Here is a 22,845-nt window from a genome sequence, read left to right as displayed (position 1 = left end):
AAAAAAAAAAAAAAAAAAAAAAAAACTGTAAAGAACAGAGAAAAAAGTAAGAATGTAAAAACATTGGGAATTATATGAAGCTTGATTGACCTTACATTCAACATGCTAGAATTTAATTTTTAATTAAATTATTTTTTCTTGAGAAACCACAAAAGAAAGAAACCATTCGTGTGTTATCAGGGAAAATTTAGACATAGTAATATTAGTTACAAAAAAAATTGTTTTGCAAACTTAAAAATACAATTTTATCTTCACAATATATGGTGAATTCTACTCCCTATTTTTAACATTTGGTTTCAAACCACCAAGTTTTATATCAGGAGTCAAACTGTTTAACTGGCATAAAAGCTCAAATTGTTCAATTTGGCATAGCTACTATTTCATTTTAGAAACTGCCATGTAAATAGCCTTTCCTTCTCCAAGATTACCAATATTTGATCTATATTTACACAAGTAAACTAAAGAAAGAGATCATTTACAAAATTATACACTCACATTCTGTTTCAAAGTAATAAAATATTCCAAAGCAAACAGGCAACAGCCTCCATACTCACAAATGGAAAACAAACCCTCCCTCCATATAAAACAAAGATCTACGTTAATGAGAGTCATTGGATAAAAAACGTATTTCCCTACATGACTGCAAGGGAAAACATTAAAATATGTGGAAGAGGTCAGGATTTAGCTTTGGAAAAACCTAAATGAAAACTTTTAAAATAAAATTGTGTTGTTGTGATTTGTGAGGTATTTGCTTCTATTTTATATATACTTAAATCAGTTGGATGTGATAATTTCTCAGGAAAACAAAAATGTAGAGTATAAAAACATTAGACAGTCTAGTATTATCATATGAACTGTTTTCTGATAATATCCAAATTAGTGAATTGGCTACCTTTAAAAGAAAGCCACAAGTTTCAAAGATTTATCAGCCTACATGTGGATATAGCAAAATACTTTAAAAATGATATAAGCTAAAAATGATTAAACTAAACATACGGACTATATAATACAGAGTGTTTTCTTCTCTGTGTCAGATTTTGGCACAAATATAACGTGTTTTCTAAAGGATGATATGTGTTTATTTGTGAAATGTTAGTTGAAAAATTTGCATGAATGTCATAAACTACTATAAGTTATAGATACTATATGTTAAGAATAATCCTTCAGCAAAATTGGGTAAGGCAAATATAAACTGTAGCCAAAAATAGAAAATAGAAGAAACATTACCAATATAATTATTACATATTTATATACTGAAGAGAATAAAAAATTAAATAATCTTATTGCTATATATTTAATATGTGGACAGAACCCTTCTACTTAAATATTTTCAGTGAGCATGTAACTTTAATATACTATGTGAGTAGAATCAAACCCAGACCCAAAACCCAATCACTCTTTTGCCTTGACTGTTTTCCCAGTAAAAGAAAGGAATGAAAACAATACTTTAGAACTTGTATCCAAAAAGTACTGTAATTTGGAAATGAATAACAGACTTGCAATACTACTTTCAGATTTTAAAGTTGCATTTCCCCAGTAGGACAACAAATTCTGTGTAGAAGGTGGATTGCTGACAAAAGTCAGCTTCGGGGCATCCAGAAATTGCATGTGATCAAAGAACAATACGAAACTATGTCTACTTAACTCGGCATCCTATTGGTGTGAAAACGGAAGGAGAGAGTAGAGGCTCCTAATTGATTCCTAGAATCTAGAGAATTAAAAAGGTTGGTGTTCAGAGTATTCAGAAATATGCACACCATATCCTAAACCAGTGAAAGAAATAAGCCTGGGCAATACTAGCGCAAGGTTTTTGTTTTTTTGTTTTGTTTTTTAATGGGCTGAAAACAGTAACTTCTATATTTGAAAAGAAATTAATCATTTCAGAATCATACATGCTTGGGTATTATAATGGATTATTTGCCTTGTTCATTTGGGAAAGTCCCTATCAATAACAGGTGTGGTTCAACCACATCGCATTGAAAGGCTAGATTGTTCCATTAATAAAGAAAAGAAGAAGCTAGAACTGTAAATCAACAGGGACTCCTAGGGAGTTATATATTAAGCAGTAATTAAATAATAGTTCATGTTGCTTTCTTTCACTGGGAATTACATCCTTTTCACCCCCTCTCTGCTAAAGCAGAGACATCCATTACGATGAGTAGCTTCAACACTTGTCAGATCTAATCAACTCCAAACAGCTGAAGGCCAACTGACGTGTACTCTCTTAAAGCAGGGCTTCTTCTCCCCCCAAAGCCCACTGTCCTTTCACGTGCATGCAACAGTCAAAAGGGATCACATCACCTAATGAAGAAAAACAGAAGCATATGGTTGGAAGGGGCCTCAGCAGGAGATGGCTGAAATGCCAAGGCTTGCACATAAACAAAATATATGCAAAAATGTGTGCTCATAGAACCTGTCAGCCACAGCTTCAGGAAATAATAAGCCTGCAAAGGAAGATAGAGTTGTACTGTGACCACAGTTACCTAGGAGTCTGTATTTTTAGTTTAAATTTTTATTACTCTATAAAGTGGTGCACCAGAGCAGGCTAGTCCCAGGTAGTTAATTATGCATAAGCAGTTGCAAAGTTCGATTTTGCTGTATAATATTGAGCCACATATTCTTCACAGTATATTTTGCTCATACCTACTGCAGACTTCCACATGACAGCTGAATTGCAAACTGTAAGTGACTTCATCGCTGCCTTCCTTTTCGCACCCCATCGCTATCCAGGGCGAATGTTGAACTAGGTTCGTGAATGCACCCCTCCCTGTCTTTGTAACTGGAACATAAGGGCTCATCGTTCCAGAGGTGTACTAATTAATATTTTAGAGGTGGATTGGGCACATTCACTCTTACTGTTTCTTTCAAATTTGCCTCTGTGCAAAATTAGTGGTCTTTATCAAAGCCCTTTCTTCCAGTAACAGCTCTGATCATGAGAATATGGCTGTCCTGATGCACAGAATCTTTATTTTTGTTAGTGAAAATGCACATTATCCCCACTTTTGACTTGTCAGCTTTTATGTTGGGACAACCTTCGTGTTATCATTTTGTATAATCAGTTTGACTGGAACCTTCAAACTTGTATGTCCCTTTGCTGTGAACATTTTAATATTTTGTAATTATATTGTTAGAATTAGGAGATTTGTAATGACAGAACTTGAAGACGAACCCTGTGTGATTTCTAAAATATGACTACAAGCATTTTACATGCCACTGTTGACAACAGACAAAACAAGCTATTGTTCTAAAAAACGAAAGTGACACGGGCTCTCCTGTGGATGACTGCAGTTATGAAAAAAATATTATCTTCAAGTTGAATAAAAATGCTTTCATTTGAGTTTTAAGCTAGAATTGCATATATAAGATCTTTGTTCCATTTAAATATTTTGCATTTTATATGAGGAATAATCATATTTCTAACATTATATTAGAAACAGTTTTTTTAACCTCTAACTATCTGTTCTCAGTGGCACCATTTTAACCTAAGAAAATAAACATATTTATATATTCATGTATTTTATTTAGGGGATAATATGAAAATGAGTTATCTACTTTTAATTCTTAAAAAGAATTCTGTGTTGAAAAGGTACCTGAAATTATGGGACTGTCTTTGCAATTTAGCATCTGTTTGAAATTACGAATGCAGTTAGTTATACAACAAAAAAAATTGGTGCAATGAAGTTTGGTTTCTTAATGCTTCAATTGCTTTATATACATTTATTGATCTGTTTGTTTCATTGTACAAGTATAAATGAATAAATGGCATTTGTGAGCAATTTTCTTTGCTTTGGAAGTGATATGAAGACACTTTGCTAGGCATTAACAAAATCAGAACCACAGGGCTTCTGTATTAATCTCTACTTTGAACTAGCCCTTCCTGATGGATATTCTTACTGTTGACAGCTACATGGGGTAAAAAATACCTTCATGGATCATTTTTAAAAGACTTATTTTGTTCTTTCCCTCTTGTCATTTCATCCCAAAATTTCCACTTTGAGTACCTGAAAAAATCAGAAAATACAACTCGGGAATTTGCATCCTAGTGAAACAGAGACTCCAAAACTAACACTGACTGAATCAAAATGATGGCAGAGTTCAAACAGGTGGCTAGTTACTGGAGTCTGTTCAGGAACCACTAACTGAACCTCAATCCCAGTAAGTGTGGTCATGCCTCACCATACATTTTCTTCTCTATGGACAGGTATAAAGAATTGGATTGAGATGTTTCTCAGAATCACTTTTTCTTTTGGTTATGATTTTTCAGGTGGATCTGAAACAGCTCTGCTTGGCCCAGGATTGTCCCAAATGTCCTTTTAGCTACTTTATTACAGGCAATGGGAGAGTCAGAGCGAGCAACTTCAGGCAAAATGTTGACTCCTCGTGACGTGCCTTTGATTCCAGTGCAAAGGTGCTCTCAGCATTCTGTTACGCCCTTGATTCATCTCTTAATGCTCAGTGTGTTAGCAAAAGCTTGGCCCTGAAGTGCCTTTTTTTTTTTTTTTTTTTCCTGAAGTACAGTCTTTCAGACACTTCTGGCAATTTGGTTTTAAAATGTGAAATAAAGAGACTAGGTCCTTAGTGCCAGGGGGAAAAGCTCTACTACACAAATGCTAGACTAATTCAGAAAAGAAAAAAAAGAAAAAATTTGCCTGAATACTGTGGTCATTATGTATTCTGGTTGGAAAAGACCTTACTTGGCAAATATTTTGCAAGCTAAAATAAATATTTCTGTGCAGTCTCTAAGACAGTTTTGAGTGGTTGCTTATTTTCTCCTCTAACCCTTTGAAAAAGTCTCCAAGAATAAAGTAAAGCGGATATCTAATATCTTAACACAATAAAAAGCAAGCAAGACTATTCCATATCATGTTGACAAATATAATCAATTTCTTAAAGTTTTCATTATTAGCCTCTTAGAGCATTTAAAAATTATTCTCAGTTATCATGATCACGTGCAATTTGTAACAAATAATATAATTCATACTTTACAAGACAAAATATTTGAAAGAAGTGACAAAATTTTATACAGAAAAATATTTATGGCCCTGAGAATTTTGAATTAAAGTATAATAATTCCTGTTTCATAAACATGCAGTTCTTCCTTTTTAGTTATAAGTATTTACATTTAAAGAAGTGTGGTTGGTGTTATAAAATATTTTACGTCTTAAATGTATATTGAGAACAAAGATAGAATGATTTTAAGGAGTAAATTATTTAAATATAAACTTACATTTTCAACGTCATCAGAGGTAATGTGAGTACAAATTAAACCCATCTTTTTTCTTATATTACTAGGATTGTACTATATCCTGTGGAATTTGCAAACACTGAATATTTTCATATCTTATTTGATCTCGTGAAAATGAAAAGACTACTAATATCTAACTAGAGGCAAGTGGCAGAATCCAGATGAACATATTTCATCGATTCCACAAAATTAAGGACTTTTCTATTGGCCAAGAAATGATGTCTCATCTTTAGCTGTTGGCAGAAATCATTTCTCTTCTCAAAATTATATTCTACCGAAGGCAACTCTTAATATGGTGTTCCAGTGCAGACACTTATCTTAGAACATAGAAAGACACATTGGATCTGTGAATGGAAACTTTTCACATGGAAAATCGCAACCCTTAGAGGGTTTTACTTTTGTTTGTTTTACTTTTATTTTAAGTTATAAATGAAATAATAGGGAAAAAAGCAAAGCATATAGAAGAGGTGGAAAATATAAAACAGTATATCTGTACGAGAATAGCAGAACTGAGTAAATTAGAAATTGAACAAGCACATTGATGATGTTTGGTATGAATGGATTGTTGAAGCACCTCCAATAATATCCATTTGACTTTTGGAACATTTAGACCTTTCTTTGAATTATTTTTAAGCAGGACAAAGAAAAAATAGCTACTGACATCCCTCTCTTGCCTTCCCTAGTCCTTTTGATATTCCTAGATGCTAACCAAGCTTACTTTTAAATATCGTGTTTTACTAACATCAGCGCACCCTGCTGCTCCCTAATGAGTTATTCATTTTAGTGTTGAAAGTTTTTGTAAAGGCTTTAATGTCTAAAGTATGAAAATACAAAATGCAACTGAACCTGTGGATCAGATCCCACTAAGCAAAAAGAGGAAACCAAATAATATGTATCCTTTAAGAACATGTTTTTTGAATACAAAATCAGAACAAACATCATTATTTGATTCATGGAGTTATTCGATATATTTTTATATGAAAGTGCAGAAGCTGAATGTATAAATGTGTTCAAGTACAAAGATGCAAAGATCATGTGGTATCAGAAACAATATGAGACATGGGATTTTACTTTGCATTTTAGCAGCAGTGTCAAAACATTTAGGGCTTCGTGTATTTTTAAACGTAGGTGTTTTAACAGTGACAAATTTGCAAAGCTCTAAACATTAGCTCCTGAAGGTTATGCTTTTTATATTCGCTAATAGCATATATTATTTGACTAATTGACAGGTATTTCAGTTAAGAGAGCCAAAGTTAAACATTGTTTTGATAGAGTAGCTCCAAGGATTGACAGTTTGGCACTGCCTTTCAAAGGCTTGGCATGTAGCTTTCAAAACAAACAAAATCACCCACATAATCAATAATGCTGTAATAATAATAAGAAGAAATGGCCCTAGTACAATTAATTTTCTATGTGAATTGTGGTTTCACACCCCCTACTCATTGTCTTTGGCAGGTAAATGGTTGAAGACAGAAGACTTACAGATTTTATATCCAGCCCATGAGGATTTTGACTGATTCCATTGAGCAGGCTCAGGTCAGCTAAGTCCTTTCCTTCAAAGCATCATGGGTGTCTCCGAGCATCATTGCAAGCTTGTCCTGGCAGTAAGCCAGGCTTCAAAAGCCTTTCACTGCAGTCACTGACTCACTAATGGGCAACTGCAGGCTTTCCGATTTTCCTTTCGTTTCATGTGTTCATTTGACATAAATTTAATTAAACCAAATCTGGTGTTAAAGCAAGATGAGATAAAAGTGATATGTTTCAAATTAAAGAACTGTGAAAGATACAGGAAATAGAATTATGCTTTTTTAAAAAAAATCTGTTTCTGTAAAATATTGTCAGTTTTTGTAAGCTCATGACTTAAAGTTGGCCAAAAAAAAAAAAAAAAAAGATACCGGTATGCATTATTAAGAATAATGTGTATCCAGGGTTAGATGAAGGTCTTGGCCCTATATTCTCTGTAGTAAAACCTTTTATAGAATTCTTACGTTTTCTTTCATTCTCACACTTCAGGTAGTCACCTCTTCACAGGATATAAGACAAGTCTGCCCTTCTGCTGGCTACATAGCTATAGTTGTTAGACAGCTCAAAAGCATACAACAGCAGAAACATGAAAAGATCATATATTAAATATAAAAAATCATCATTTTCAAAGATCTCTTTTGGTTTTACTTAAGGCTAAAGAGGAGATTGTGAGAGTGAAAAGATCATGTTGCTTAAAAGCTCCATTTAATTGCTTTGAATGTTGCTTTAGGAAACATCCAAGTTTCTCCTTCTTTTAAAATCTCTTTTTGCCCATTAAAAGAAATCTTGGACTAGAAATACACTACATGAACTAAAAGCAGTTTTGCAATCTTCTTCAAGAATGCTCAGACTGATCCTCTTCCTTTCTGCAGCTGAAATGCTGCCACTTCCTAGGACCACACTCTAAGTCGCTGGATGTAAAATGATTACTCTGAGCACATACACACCATACAGCAAGTGATTGCAGTGTCCTGTGGATAAGAATCAGAAAAACCAAAAGAACTGAGCTAGCAAGTTATGCAGTAGAAGGGAGATTCCTCGGAGCGTGAAGCAATGTGTGGCACATTGACCCTCTACCTTTCTTGCACCCCAACTTCTGATGGCCAACTTCTTCCCTTGCAAACAGAACTCAGGTGCCTTCTTCATACTCCCCTGACTTGATTCCACTTTCTGTAGAATCCATTAGGGCTTAAACTCTCAGGGTTTACAATAATCAAATGCATCTGTGACTTCTCTCATTTAACAGGTGAAAAACTGAAGGGCCAAGACAAATTAAGTGACTTGTCCAGGATCACACAACCGGTCATTAGCTCAGCTGAGGAAAAATACACATCTCTTGATCCTCAGATGAGTGTTTCGTTTTTGTTATTTAGCACTTCGAGTGCTTCTGTACAACATACCATTTGTATTCTTTGAAACAAACTCTTCAGGTATTTCCAGGTGTTTTTCACATTTCTGTCCTGAGAGAAAGTATACCTAATGGTACAAGTAGATTTAAAATCTATTTAAAATTCTCAAAGTTTCTAATGCTGTTCTTTCTTTAGTGACTACTTCAAAATGTTAATTGTCTGTCAGTCCTTTGGTTTGGAGAATTGCTTATGGGACCACCTAGAGGTTATGATAGGGAGAAGACATTACACATGAAAGCCATCCGACAGTCTGATATTACAGAATGAGCCAACATTTTACCAGCGTCCGCTCAGAGTGATAGCCCTGAATACAATGGATATTTAATGTTCCTTAAGAAATTTCACTTGAAATGTTACTCCGAATCCAAATTATCATCAAAATGGAAAAGATAGAGATTGCTATATTTCCCGTTAGATATAAAGCCTTAAATAAACCTTCTGATTCTTTTATGCATGAACCTAAATTTACTTACAGAGTTATTATGTACTTTATATGCCTAATTATCTGTTTATCTGTACACACATTTCTAATATAGACTCAGGTTTTAATGAAGACTGTTTTAAAATGCTTAATGAGGCTGTCAAGATTCACATTGATAGCCTGTGTTAACATGACTTTATCAGTGTTTGTTCAATCTACTAAGTTTATTTATTCAGCAAATATTTCTCAAAAAAGAACTCTATGCAATTCACTGCATACACACAGAAAAATGCTGAGCCAACCACTTAGCACTTAATAACCACTCTGCATAGCAAAGATGCCATGCATTTCTTCAGGTACATATTATGCCTTTGAGTAATTTTACAATGTTAAACTTGACATAATATCAATTTTTCATAATATTTAAATTCTAGAATTCTTTAAATATTTTATTTTAGTAAAGGTGGAATTGCTGGTGACAGACCTCAAAGGTAAAAGTTTTATAAGATACTAGATGCTGTAACCATACTACGTAATTGAGTTGATTGATCAGTATGTAATTTAGAATGTTTATAAAGTTTGCCACTCTGAACCTCTGCTAGGTAAATAAACAATTTAAAATCACAAATATGTGTAAAGTCCTTCAGTGTTTACCATAGTTGCAAAAATAAAACATCACTTTACTTTAGAGACAGGATCTCACTATGTTGCCCAGGATGGAGTGCAGTGGCTAGTTACAGGCATGATTGTAGTGTGATACAGTCTTGAATTTGGGCTCAAGTGATCCTCCTGCCTCAGCCTCCCAAGTAGCTGGGACTACAGGTGCATGCCACTGCGTCCAGCTAAATCTCAGTTATATATAGTAATATGATGACAATACAAAAATTTTCATTCCTTACTTTGTTGCAAATCTGTAGAATTAAACATTTTTGTTTACAAAACTAGAATACAATTTTAAAATATCTCACTTAATTACCACTTCCATTTTAGGAAAAAATAAAAATAAAATATTATGCAACCTTCCTGTTTTTAGAAAAGCAGGTAAAACATAACTTTGCATTGGTAACAAGCACATGAATCCTTGTTACAGAACAGAATCTTCCTAAAGCAGAATGACTCCCAAGGGATAGGGAATCCTGAGTGTGTTTTCCAGGAAATATTTTTCTCAAGTTTCTCAACAGTAATAAAAGACTTCTGACAAACTGGTGTCAAAGATTTCTTTGAGCAAATATGAGAAACTGTCAGCTTACCACTTCTTAATAGCAGTAAGAAGCAAATTATTTATAAAAACTGATGTGTGAAAAAATTAGAGTTCAGAGAAACAAGTAAGAATTTCTAAAGTAATCTTTAGAAATCAGGTTTTTAGACAATTCCCGCTGATATTTAAGCATGTTACAGGGTATGAAGTATCTCCAATAGTTAGCATTAGGTTTAATGTCCAAGCAACTGTCATTAGGTAACTAGTTTTTGGAAATAATTGAGAAGTGTAGCCTGAGGCTTGGCAGAGTCTATTCCTCTGTTGTTAAGAGTTTAGATAATGTCTAAGGCTTGGTGCCTCACATCTTTAACTTACTCAGAGTGAGATTATGGTGGAGAATGCTCAATACAGAACATTAGAGGAAAAGTAATTTTTTTAGAACAACCATTGTTTGGTAAATATGGGTGAGTGATGGTCTTTATAAGCCTCTATGGCCTCCCACACTTGTATCTTATTTGGTATCGTATTAGATAAAATCAACCCTTTCCTGAGAATATCTTCTGGGTCATGCAGCCTGAGACTTCCTTCTTCTCCACTCCTGCTCCTCCTTTTTCTCCTCCTTCTTTTAAGAAAACCACAGTAAGAATAAAAAAGAGTTTATGCTTGCCATATTATTGTCCACATATATTTTATTTTATTTTATTTTATTTTTCTGATTGACTAAGAGTCTTTGGCAAGGAGTATCTTTGTCAAACAAAACTTTACTAATCTACATTATACTCTAAAGTAGAAACTGTTAAGAGGAAATATGAAAATAACTCTAAGGCCTAAATGCTGTAGAGTAAGAGTTAGCAAATAAGCTAAATATAGTTAATATTTTACGTTTGCAGGTGATACAGTCTTGGTCACAACTGCTCAGTTCTGTTGTTGTAGAACTTATGCTGTCTTTAATAATATTTAGATATTTTGCTTATAACTTCTTTTGAATTAATTTTGATTTTTTAACATATTGCATTAGATATGATTTATCTTCATGACTGAACTTTTTGCACCCCTCCCCACCCTTTGGTTCTGTGCCTGAGGTAAGTACCTAAATTGCCTTAGCCTAGTTTCAGCCCTGTGTAGCACAAAAACAGCCACAGACAATACATAAATAGATCAGCATGCCTGTATTTCAAAAAATTATAACACTGAAATTTAAATTTCATATTATTTTCACATGGCATGAAACATTATTCTGTTTTCAATTTTCAGTATTTAACGTCATAAAAATCATTCTTAGCTCACTGGTCAAAAGTTAGAGGCCATTAGGTCATAGTTGGTGGAGCTTTATAGAAATTCAGGTCTGTTTTACTTTGTAAAAGACTACTCTGCAAAAGTTGCATTCACATTTAAAAGGCTATAAAACAACAATAGTTGTCTTAGGGGAATGAAATTATGGGCAACTATTTCCTCTGTACTGTGGTTATGTTGCTTTCATAATTACAACTACTCATAATATTAATTGATAGCTTATCTTATAATAGCTTGAATAACTTCTGTTAGATTGCATCAGAATCACAAAACTATGTGAGTTCATTTTTTATTGATTTTCAGTGAGCAGTTATTCTTAACGGAAGATTTCAAACTAACCATTACTTATCCCTTAAGTCAAGTTGTTTAAGATCTATGGACAAGAGTAGACATTTCATAGGCACTTGAGCTCATAATTCATTGTCATTAAATGTTAAATGGTAAATAAAAATACCATTTATAAATCTACCATTTAAAAATTCAAATTTTGAGTGTTTAAAAAATGAGTATAGCCACACTATAAACATATACTATCCATCTCCTTAATAGGATAAGTATTCTAAAGAAAGGTCGTAAGGTGTAATGGAAAAACAAACAAAAAATCCCTATAGCTTTGGAGGTCATAGATAATCTGGATCTTTACCACGAATCTGTTTCTTGAATGGGTGACAGATAACTAGCATTTGTTTTCTGTTATTAGAATCTAGGAAAAGAAGAGGATTTTCTCATCATTACTTGGGTGCAGTGAGGAGCTAAATTTGTGGAATCAGAGTCAAATTTGAAATAAATTTGTCCATGAAAAGTGACAAAATTGGTTAAGACCTCTAGCGTTAGTCGTTCCATGTGGCAATCAAATAGCTTGTGTGAGGCTGAATGTTTAATTTACTACAGTATCTCTAATAACTTTTCTTATCCAATAATGTATTTCGCATTGTAAACTGCTTACATCCCATCATAAGTTTGCTTCACAAATTGTGAGTTTAGCTTTATAAGTGCATATAAAGTTATACATGGCTTAAGTGATACTATAAATAAATAAAACATAAAAGATACTGCCTATCTGGCTGCAGAAGTAAACTACCACCAGATTTCAGCCCAGTTGGCACAAGAATAATGCTTTGGAGCAATTCAAGTCTGAAACAGCTTCAGTGATACCATTTAAACTTGAGGTATATTGGCAGAACAAGGATATGACTAAACTAAATTTGGCTTAAGCCACCTATTACTCATACCCTCTTTCTACTGCATTCACACTTCAATTAACAAACTGTATATGATACACACACATATATTTATAGTTTATATTTTTCCTGTGTTGGCAATGAAACTTTTTAAATTACCTTCTGTAAGCTGTGAGAATCTTCTATTTGAATCTATTTGACAAGATAAGACTTAGCTTCAAAAGTGTTGGGTACATGGGTTTTTCCTGTTCATCTTAAAAAAAGAGTTAACATTTGTGCACTTTAACTTACCTCATTACCACTCCTCACTCCTCTTGCTAAGCGGGATATGATCATCACATCCTTTCTATGATAACTAACACTTACTCAGAAGGAGGCTCTATGTCAAGCATTTTGTATGTGCTACTATTATTTTCAATAGTGTGACAGGTACACCGAGATTTCAAAGTTAAAAAACTCCACCCAAGTTACAAGGTCAGTATCTCCTTTAGTCAAGGCATCATTCTCTACTCTTTTAAAGGTCAAGTTTATTGAGGTATAACTTACATGAGGAGGCACCATTTTCTATGAGTTTTGACAAATATTCTAAGTGTGTAACCACCACCACAGTCAACAGAAAAATATTTTGATGACTCTTTATGGTCAATCCACTTTCCCAACCTGGCTGGCTGCTACTGACATTACTGTCATTATATGTTTGTCTTTACTAAAATGTCATAAAATTGTAATGACACAGTATGTGGTCTTTTGTGTAAACTTCTTTTCTTAGCATGCTACTTTAAGATGTATCTGCATTTTTGCATGTTAATTACTCTTTAGTGATAAATTGTATTACACTGAAGGGAAGTACTTTGTTTATTCATTCGCTAGTTAACGGGCATTTGTTTTGTTTCCAGTTTTTAACAGTTATGAATAAAATCACTATAACCGTTCATGTACACATATTTGTACGGGCATATATTTTCATTTATCGGGGTAAATACATAGCGGGTCATAAATATGTTTGTATGTTTCACTTAAGCAGAAACTACCAGACTGTTTTCCAAAGGGACTACTTTTTTTTTGCATTCCCATAGGCAATGTCTGAGATTTCCAGTCGCTCTACATCCTCATGAGCTATTTTAAGCTTTGAGTAGTGGAATTTTATTGTAATTTCTATTTCCCCAGTCAATAATGATGTGGAGCATCTTTTTGTATTGCCTGTCTGTCATTTGGCTTTTTTCTTTGGTAAAGTGTCTTTTCGAATCTTTTGCTCTTTTTGAAAATTTGATCGTTCTCTTACTGCTGAGTTCTAAGTTTATTAAAATACATTGGAGGAACAAATACGATGTCAACTCTGTTTTGCAAATATTTTCTCCCTGTCTGTGACTTGTTTACACCTTTAAAAATAGTTACTTTAAGAAGAGTAAATGCTTTTAATTCTAATGAAGTCTAATTTATCATTTTTTCTTTTATAATTTGTGCATTTTTTATTTTTTCTAAGAAATTTTTTCTGAGCCCAAGATCACAAAGTTTCTTCTATGTTATATTCTAGAAATTTATAGGTTTAGCTTAATTTATATCTATGATTCATTTTAAGTTAATTTTTGAGTATGGTTCAAGGTATATATAGAGGTTCAATTATTTGCAGTTGTTGAAAAGACTATATTTCCCTCATTGAAGTACATTTACACCTTTTCCAAAAACAGTTGCCCAAATATTGGTAGGTATAACCTGGTTTCCTATTATAATGCATTTCTCTCTATGTCTATACTTATGCCAATATATAGTGTCTTGATATTGGAGCCATATTGCAAGTTTTAGTCATATAGTGTAGTTAGTCAACTTTGTTCTTTTTCATTGTTTTCTTTTAAACGGTGCTTTGTAACAGAGCTTTATACTAATATTCTAAAGACACTAGCTAATAACCTCTAAAATCCTGCTATGGTGTATGTTTCAATGTGCTTACTACTTAGAGATGTATTAATCTCTCTTACACCTCTAAGGAGAAAGTTTAAGTTCTTCAAAAAATGGGACTCTTTATTCAGTAGGTGACATCATTCTGCAATAGTTGAAAATTTTAAGACTGTGACAGATGAATCACATTTTTAATAGATCATCAGAACGTACTATTAAAATATGTATCTTATATTAAAATCTGTTTAGGATAACAAGAGTCTTAAGAAAATCTTAAATCTGAAATAAAATTACACTAGTTTATTTTAAAGAATTATCATAAAATACTCAGGTGCTGTTATATTTATTCTGATCTTTGGTGAAATAATTCCAAAATATATTTTGAAGAATCAACTTGTCTAAAAGGCAAAGAATTTCTTGAAAATAAATTACAGTGTTAAAGATGTTGCACCAAGATAAAATCATTAAAGTGTCAAGTATCATACTAAAGCCAGAATAGACACGTTCTTATTTCAGAACAAAAAATATAAAGCAGATCAAAGTGTGTTGTGTTCATGTGTGTGCATGAAAGTGCATGTGTGGGGAGGGGAACTGTATACAGTCTATTATGAAATTACTTTTAAATAATTTGGAAAATGTAATTTACTTAAAAAATGATTCTGGAGTACTGAGCATTATGAATAAAATAAGTTTACATAAATAATGTTTTAAAGGCAAATTCTATTCTAATTAAGACTTAAAATATAAACAAGAACCACTAAAGCATTGAAAGATAATAAGGTTAAATAAATACATTACTTTGATGAAGAAGCATTATTAAAAAGTAGCTCAGTAATTATTGACTGAGGCTTTACAAATTTCTAAGCACTGAAATTCAAACCCCTTGCAGGCATTATCTAATTTAACCTTAATTGATTGACCATGAACATGGAAACTGAGAGGTGATAATATGAAGATCTAATAAATTCACACCTGGAACTCCCTGAATCTGTGCTAAAAATGATCAACATATTTGACATTATAAAATTTTAAAAATGCATACTTGCATAATTTAATTATAATAATTATATAAACTGGTGAAATGTTTGTTCTCTCTATAAAACAAAGCATTAATATTCTTACATAAAAAGAGTAATTATCGAAACAATCACAGAAATAAAAGTGAGTAAATAATAAGATTAGGTAAATCACCAAAGAAAAAAATGCATAATAAATGAACATGTCAAACAATGTTCACACTTCTAACAATCAGAAATGCAAATAACTAAATATAACCATTACTGGAAAATATTTAAAGTATTTATTATAATCAATATCACTAGTGATTCGTAGCAATTAAATCTAAGCAAGATAGGAAGTCACATTTACTACTGAAGGGCCTATAATTGATACAAGCTCTTTGGAGGACAGTTTGGCAATATGTATCAGGAGCCTTAAATGTGCATTTACTTTGATCCCCAAATTTCACTTCTGGGAGATTTTCCTTAAGTAGTAACAATAAAATAATGTAAAACCCAAAACTATAAATACACTAGAAGAAAACCTAGGGATTACCATTCAGGACATAGGCATGGGCAAAGACTTCAGGACTAAAACACCAAAAACAGTGGCAACAACAGCCAAAATTGACAAATGGGATTTCATTAAACTAAAGAACTTCTGCACCGCAAAAGAAACTATTATCAGAGTGAACAGGCAATCTACAGAATGAGAGAAAATTTTTGCAATCTACCCTTCTGACATAGGGCTAATATCTAGAATGCACACAGAACTTAAACATATTTATAAGAAAAAAACATACAACCCCATCAAAAAGTGGGCAACGGATATGAACAGACACTTCTCAAAAGAAGACATTTATGTGGCCAACAAACATATGAAAAAAAGCTGAACATCACTGATCATCAGAGAAATGCAAATCAAAACCACAATGAGATACCATCTCAGGTCCGTCAGAATGACAATTATTAAAAAGTCAGGAAAGAATAGATGCTAGCAAAGCTGTGGAGAAATAGGAATGCTTTTACACTGTTGATGGGAATGTAAATTAGTTCAACCATTGTGCAAGACAGTGTGACATTTCCTCAAGGATCTAGAATGAGAAATACCGTTTGACTCAGCAATCCCATTACTGGGTACATACTCAAAGGAATATAAATTATTGTACTATAAAGACACATGCACTTATATGTTTATTGCAGCACTTTTTACGATAACAAAGAAATGGAACCAACCCAAATGTTCATCAGTGACAGACTGGAAAAGAAAATGTGGTACATATACATCATGGAATACTACGCAGCCATAAAAAGGAATGAGATCATGTCCTTTGCATGGACATGGATGGAGCTGGAAGAAGTCATTATCCTCAGCAAACTAACACAGGAACGGAAAACCAAACCCCCTGCATGTTCTCACCCATAAAAGGGAGTTGAACATTGAGAACACATGGACACAGACAGGGGAACAGCACACACCAGGGCCTGTTGCATAGGTGGGAGGTGATGGGAGGGAACTTAGAGGATGAATCAATAAGTGCAGTAAACCACCATGGAACATGTATATCTATGTAACAAACCTGCATGTTCTGCATGTGTATTTTATTTTTTTTGGAGCAATAATGAAAAAAAGAAAGTAATATAAAGAAATTTGTAGAAATGCCATCATTAAAACATTTTTGGAACAGTAAAAAATTAATATATTAAATTATGTTGTAGTAATAGTAGACTACAATATTATCAAGAAAGTAATGCTATACGTATTCTTACTATATCACTGATGAAAATTTACCAATATTTTATTGAATAAAACTTGTGTTATAAAACATTGTTGTGGTATTAGAATCCAGCTGCCATTTATTCCAACTATTCCAGGAAGTGCTGAAACATATTCATCCCAGGAGGACAACCATCCTATCTTTTGGATAAGTCGTGTTAAGATGAATATGAAATAAAATGATTCTAAATAATAAAGTGTAAGAGTGATTGCTTGCTTGGTCTTGCAATGTCATTTGTGGTGCCTGTAATGGAAAAGAGAGAGCAGAGATGGAAAAGTGGACCCCAATTTTAAGATGAGATATCAAAATTAGTGATGACCACTAAACAGGGCAACTGCAAAATTTACCATCCAAACCAAGAGATGCTTGACAGGGAAAAGTCTCTGTTTATAATTATACCCAGTGAGCAGGAATATACTCAATTGGCTATATAAACTAGAAAGTTGCTCTTATCTGTTAGTAATCTCTCTGACGATGGCCATTTTTGTTTATAAGGACCCCTCATTTCTTGTTTTAGGTTATATTATATTTGCAATGAAATTCCCTCCTATTATCTCTGAACTATCCATGACGATTTCTATGTAACAGAGCTCTGTGCCTTTGGAACTGTAGAGGTGTGAAGGTAAGGGAGGCTGAGTAATTATCTGTGTGCAGTGGTACAGAGAACAGTAAGAAGGAGTTATCTGGAAAATTTAAATAGTCTTGGAAATCCACAGGTGTCTACTGTTTAACTTAAAGATAGGAAAACTATCATTTCTTTATATCCATGTACATAGCAATGGGTTTAAAATGTAAAAGATGCTGAATACAAATGCATTTGTTAAATAAATAAAATAAAAATACCTAAATATGAATACTGACATTCCATGAGGCATTTTGACTGTGTTTAAAAATAATGATGGCTTAAACTTTCTATATGCCAGATGCTGTTTTAAATGCAAACTATGCATTAATCAATTTAATATTTATAACAGTCCCACAGCCTGCAGCCAAAGATTAAGATAAATACACCCCAAATCATAAAAAATTGGGCTTATTGAGGCATTATAATGAAGAAAACTAAAATCCTAAAAACAGTCAACAAGCTAAAAAAAAAAAAAAAAAAAAAAAAAAAAAAAAAAAAAAAAAAAAAATTCCTGTTGAGTAAGAAGGTGTTGGAAGGGACTTACGGAACTTAGACTTGGGTGATTTTAGTGAAAACTCAAGGAAGCAAACTTTTTCTCTCAATGGGACATTGCCAGGAAGCCTAGGGAATTCTAGAATTTGACATATTAATTTTTATGTAGAATATAGTAGGAATGAAGAGGGGCTAAGATGTAATTGATGAATAAGCTTATGTTTTTCATGTTAGCTGGGAGAGGATTGTAGTTTGTACAATCACAATATTTTTGTCTCTGCTCAGATATGATCATGAAGTAACGTTGATTTTGCTTCACTTTATCTCAGTCACAGACCGACTGTCTGATGGTGGCGATGTCTGACATTATGTGTTCAGTGGGAGAACACCACAGCCTAACTGTGAGGCAGGTTTAACAACAAGGCCTAGCTCAGTGCCAGGCTATCTGCTAACTGTCTGATGCCACTTTCCTCTTTCTCAGTACCATTTTGTCCTCATTTTGTAGGTAGAGAAACAAAGAAGCTGAATAATTTAAACCCAGTCATAGTAACTGGTGGACGTAAGATTCTGGGATTTTTGGTTCTAGAGCCCATATGAATTACTATGCTGGAAAAAGTTTTCTATAACAGAATTTCTTTTGCAATTGTTATGGAGGAAAGATGCATTTCTTCTTATTGAACACGAAACTGTTTGTTTCCTGAAAATAATAAATATTGCTGTTCTTTAATATAGGTGATTCAATGTAGAGGCATAAGTGATTCCTTTTGCTCTTATATATTTCTGACAATATTTAATATGTACACATTCTTTTTTTTAATCTCAGTGAATTTGGCTCTGCATTTCTCAAGAACAAGAAATCTCCCATTTAACAACTTCTGACTTTAGACTTATATACATTAAGAGATATAGGAGTTGGCTGTGCAGATATTGAGCCTATTGAGACTATTGTTCTCAATCCAACATCTCAATAGAGGACATCCAGTCAAAATGAGAGTATGAATGCGGGAACATCCAAGTCTCATAATTCTCATTATACACTGGTTATTGTCCTGGAAGATGACTTTATTTTAAATCCTACTGAAAGGCAAGAAAAGGGTAAGCATAAGAAAAAAATGTTTACAATGCACCCTGCCTCTCTGGGAGTTTACTGAGGAATAAAATAAAGCCTGCTGAGTACTGACAATGGGAGTAGAAGCTCAAGAAGGAGGTAGAGAGAATCTGCCTGTGCTTGATGCTCACGTCTCAATAACAGCCTTGATATTTTACCACTTCTCTTCACTAGGGAGGAGCCTAACATCCTCTCCTTTGACCCAGCAATAGTCATAATTACATTTATTGAGTGCTTACTCTACGTGAAGCATAGTACTACTTGCCTCATAATACACAGTATTTCTAATTTGTGACGGTTAATATTATGAGTCAACTTAGGGAGGTAGCAATGATACCCAAGTGTTTGGTCAAATGCCAGTCTGATGCCACTGTGATGTATTTATTAGATGAGATTAACATGTAAATCAGTAGGCTTTGAGTAAAGCAGATTCCCCTCATAATACGGGCAGGCCTCATCCAGTCAGTGGAAGAAGATAGAATTCTGCCCCCAGATTGTTTTCAGGTTTGAGCTGTAACATTAAGTTTTCTGTGGATCTCCAGTCTGACAGCCTACCCTAAAGATTTTGAACTTGCTAGCCTCCACAATCATAGGAGTCAATTTTGTAAAATAAGTTGATCTATCATCTTTCTATGTATCATCTCTCTGTATCTGTCTATCTATCTATCTATCTATCTATCTATCTATCTATCTATCTATCTATCTATCCATCCATCCATTCATCCTATTAGTTCTGTTTCTCTGGAGAATCCTGACTATTAAGATCTCAACCCTTTTTAATTTTTTGCTGAAAACTCTCAACAACCTCTTTCTCCATTATTCTAATCTCTGCTGCTGAAGACTTGGGATTCCCATACCTCTTCCTCCAACACTTACAAAAAGGCTTTAGAATTCATTGTTCTTTTACATAACCACTGCTACTGACCAAGTCTAGACCATCATCATCTCTCTCCCAAATTCATACAACTTTCTAACTAGCCTACCTTCTCCTTTCTTTCCCTTTTTCTGCTACACTCTACAAAACGCATTTCCACTTTTACTTTTCTCTCCTGAACAGCACGGCAGTTCTCTCTCTAACTCCTCTGCTTCCCGTTACCTATTTGCTCATTTTTCCTTTCTCGGTTGATTTACTTTTCTGGTTTACAATTCTTGCCTCCTTATAACTTCAGTTTATTCTTGGTGGTGGTGTTTTTTTGTTTATTTGTTTTTTTGACAGGGTCTTTCTCTCTTGTCTAGGCTAGAGTGCAATGGTGCAATCACAGCTCACTGCAGCCTCAACCCCCTTTGCTTAAGGAATCAGTTTGCCTCAGTCTCCCAAGTAGCTGGGACTACAGGTGCATACCACTGTGTCTGGCTAATTTTGTTTTTGTTTTTGTAGAGACAGGTTCTCTCCATCTTAACCAGGTTGGTCTTGACCTCCTGGGCTCAAGTGATTCTCCTGTCTCAGCCTCCCAAATTGCCTGAATTACAGGTGCAAGCACCACGCCTGATCTTTAGTTTGTTTTAATTCCTCTGGCCCTAACTCTACTTCATGTCACTTTTTTTCTATTCATTCTTTTTAAATTTCTTGGTAACAGAATTCCGGATGTGAGAAACATCATTTGGGACCGCATAACAATTATAGATCTCCCCTGGTATCAGATGTTGAGCTTTGATATCAGATGTGGCCAAGAGATCAGAAGTTACAAAACGTGACTGCTGATCCCTCAGTAGGATTCTGAGCTGTAGTTTTCCTTACTAAGTTTAATAATGAAATAAAAGTCATGAAATCCCTAGCACATTTTTCTGCCTAGTTAAATATTTTCTTAATTGTCATTCTGATGCAAATTGATACATCATCATTTTAAAGTTCATTTATACAGATATATGAGTTTGAATCAATGCTTTTCTTAACTTTGTATCTCTTAATGGCTCTTCCTCATTCCTTTTACTGATAATTACTTTAGGTAGAGATGGATGATGCCTTCTTCCTTAATATTATGTTAGTGCTATTTTTCTTTCCTGCTTTTGGTTACATAATTGACTACATACTAGGGAGTTTTCACTAAATTTACTCATTAAATATTTTTTAATTGGTATATTGCTTTGCTAATTTATAGAAGGTGCATGCAAATTATCTACAAACATTGCATTCTCTTTCGTCACATACAAATATAACAACAGTCTACAACTGTGATTCTTAAACATTAGTATGCTTCAGAATGCCCTGGAGAGCTTCTAAAATCAGATTGCTGGTCCCAAACCCAGGGTTTTTTATTCAATAACTCTGGGTTGGGAACCTGAGAATTTGCATTTATAACAAGTTTTCAGGGCATGTTGATTTTATAGTTCAAGAACCACACTTTGAGAATCACTGCCTTGCATAATTGAGATTTCAATATGTTTTTGAAGCCAGTCAAATCGGAATTCAATCCCCATTTAAGTAAAGTGATTTTGATAAAGGGACCTAAATCATAAGAGTCCCTGTTGATTCTGTTGAAAAATAAGGATATTAAGAGTCTTAATATAATCAACCTAGCCTAGCACTTACTAAGCAGTCAATAAATGTAACTGCTACTTCTAAATGAAAATTTATAATATTTGTGTATTATCAGGCATTTAAAGTTTTTGTATCATCAGGCATTTAAGGTTCCCTAGCAATTTATGCCTGCAGGCAACAGTGGTGGACTTTAAAATATCAACATGGAAATCTATTAAATTTCTCTTCCATTTACCTTGTGACTTCATCTGAGTCTTTCAGGATTTTGCTGACAATCTGTGCATTTGGGTTAGTGCTTTCACATAATGAAACCATTCAAAGATAACAATATTTCATAGTTCTTCTGATTTAGTATTCAAATTTTTTAGCATACACAGTCCTAAATAATTGTTCCTGAACTAACATTCTCTGTGAGTTGCTCTCTGAATGTGATTTGCTCCTTCCTCAATGCGACGGCGAGTTGTAGTCTACTTTGCAAGTGGAGACATTCACATATACCTGGGCGGTTCTTCAATTCAAGATACCATAATGAAGACAAGCTAATTAACTAAAAAAGATGAAACCCATCTATAAATGCAGTTAAATATATATTATATATATATGTGTGTATATATATTCTGTTAAATACATATTTGTATATATATGTGTGTATATATACACACACATATGTATATGCTATGTACATATATGTGTGTTTGTGTGTTTGTGTGTGTGTGTGTATATATATATATCTTCCAATGAATTATTGGTAAGAAAATGGTAATAGCACAAATCTCTCTGTGTTATAGACTCTTCTGGTCTGTATTCTTCTTCTTCAAGTTTCTGAGATCCCTTTCTTTATGCCACAAAGTTTCTAGGCAGTAGGTCTGCTTCTAGTTAACAGGCTGATTTCTAAGCTTTGAATTTTGGGGCAATAAAAGCAGAATGTCGAAGCTCCTTAACTGTTTAGAACAAAGATCCGTGCTCAACAAGTTGCAGAATGAAAAGTAAGTGAAAGTAATCAGCTGAAGAAAAAAATTGTGGAATGAATTAAATGTCAACTTCTCCAGCTCATCTCCAGCTTTTACCTGTCTTTAAAATTTTTCCCAACTTTTTTTTTTAAACCCAGAAGAATTGTTTGTGGGAAAAAGTGACAATGACTCAGTTCAGTTTTGTAAAGTAGCAACAGTTCTCAAGAGGAAATATGCTATATTGAGTA

The 22,845-nt window shown here is 33.6% G+C and overlaps 1 long non-coding RNA gene across 1 annotated transcript; it reads left to right on the top strand.

The window, feature by feature from the left end:
* The first annotated feature begins 2,644 nt into the window (after positions 1-2,644).
* On the top strand, positions 2,645-10,873 carry LOC108517685 (uncharacterized). The gene is made up of 3 exons (XR_001882182.1): positions 2,645-2,681; positions 6,701-6,781; positions 10,816-10,873. It is a non-coding gene; the product is annotated as an uncharacterized LOC108517685 (long non-coding RNA).
* The last annotated feature ends 11,972 nt before the right edge of the window (positions 10,874-22,845 follow it).

Source organism: Rhinopithecus bieti, unplaced genomic scaffold, assembly GCF_001698545.2.
Source record: "Rhinopithecus bieti isolate Rb0 unplaced genomic scaffold, ASM169854v2 scaffold_41145, whole genome shotgun sequence".
Classification (NCBI taxonomy): Eukaryota; Metazoa; Chordata; class Mammalia; order Primates; family Cercopithecidae; genus Rhinopithecus; species Rhinopithecus bieti.
Note: the sequence above shows the minus strand (reverse complement) of the source record. Positions and strands in the feature narration are given on the sequence as shown.